This window comes from Chrysochloris asiatica, unplaced genomic scaffold, assembly GCF_000296735.1.
Source record: "Chrysochloris asiatica unplaced genomic scaffold, ChrAsi1.0 scaffold00393, whole genome shotgun sequence".
Lineage (NCBI taxonomy): Eukaryota > Metazoa > Chordata > Mammalia > Afrosoricida > Chrysochloridae > Chrysochloris > Chrysochloris asiatica.
This window is the reverse complement of record NW_006408911.1, coordinates 1850128-1851826: the sequence shown is the minus strand read 5'-3', so window position 1 is coordinate 1851826 and position 1699 is coordinate 1850128.

Below are 1699 nucleotides of genomic sequence, written 5' to 3'. Positions count from 1 at the left end.
TTTAACTTGGGACTCAGATGGTTGAGTACATCTTTAAGAAGCCAAGGGCAGCCATGTCTCCATCTATTTGCTTGCGGTTGACTCCATAAGGAAAACTTTCACTTGCATGTAATGACAAATCTGACAATCAAAGACTTAAATAAATCATGTTGTGAAACAACCCTGTATAGGCAATGTGAAGAGCAGCTGTTGAGTTTGAACCAGTGACATTCTGGTTCAAACTGACCTTGAGGTCCAGTGCTCATCCTATGGCACCACACCAAGCTTATATGATCAGACGCCTGGAGGCTATTAGTTCAGTCACTCAGATCAGATATAAAATTTTGTGATTTTCTTCTTTTTCCCTTATACTTGCAAAATGGTTGCCCAGCTCCAGCCATCACATCTGTATTCAAGGCAGAGTGGAGGAGAAGAAACATGGTCATCTGTGTCTGACCACTTTTCTCAAGAAAGCCAATGTCTTCCCCAAACCCCAGCAGTTGTCTGCTTAAATTTCATTGATCAAGACCATAGCTCACAACTGCAGCAAAGCAGACTGGGAAGGAGAAGGAGCTGAACATACTGATAAAAACAACATGGATCCATTTAAATGCGAAGGGATGTGGATGGACACCATCACCTCTGCTTCAAGGAGGCATTATTGGGTCATTTGGTCTAATTACCATGGCAACAGTGGTTGGGCCCGTAATCTAGGCCCCAGGGTGGAGCAAAGACTAACAGGCAACAAGGGGACCATTTCTGGGAGGATCTAGGAGATTTGGCCGTGCTCAGCCTTGGAAACCCTATACAACTATTTACAAATGGTAAAACTAATGCTGAAGTGATAGCTCCTATTAATGTGAATGTTATCAATGTGATGTTATTAATGCTATTAACATGAATGTTTTCAAGTCATTCTCATCAAAAGTGAACATTCTTAGTTTTGACATTTTAAGGTCTTATGCCTCATATACATGCAAAAGCTGGACAATGAAAAAGGAATTCTTCAATTCAGTAGAAGAATTGATATATTCAAAACTGTGGTGTTGGTGAAGAATATACCCACTCCTCACTTATTGACATGATTAGGTCCCAAAGATGAGGCTGTTATGTGAAAATCAGAATTATTCAAAAATGGAAGTTTACCACACCATTACATACTTCAAAACTACTGAGGATCATGGTCCAGTCAGGTTGATACATAACCCGAACCGTCATAGTCAGCATTACTTTTGCTGTGTAACTTGGCATTCATTACCACCATAAAATATTGATTTTTTTACTGGTGTCATAAATATGAAATGTTGGGCAGTATGATAGTCAATAAGCAAAGAGCAGGTGTAAATATATCATGGACTGCCAGAAGAAATGTACCAGCAGAATGCTCCTTAGAAGTGAGGATGGCAAGACTTTGGCTCCATTACTTTGTTTGTTTGTTTGTTTAATGTTTTATTGTGAATTATGTGATAGTTTAAAAGGGAGAACATTAGTTTTACATTCATCCTATTGTATGTTGTTTCATTGCCATGGAAACAATCCTCTCCATGCTTCATCAACCAATTGAAGGGTATACCCTACAAGACTGCCCCCCAGTCATCAGCACACAGCCCCTCTCCCTCTCTGGGTCTAAAGTCCCCAGCTGCTCCATCTCTCCACGTCATCATCTCTGCCTCCTTCTCTGGTGTCACTGCTTCTCTGGGTAGGGTCCCGCTCTCCGCTC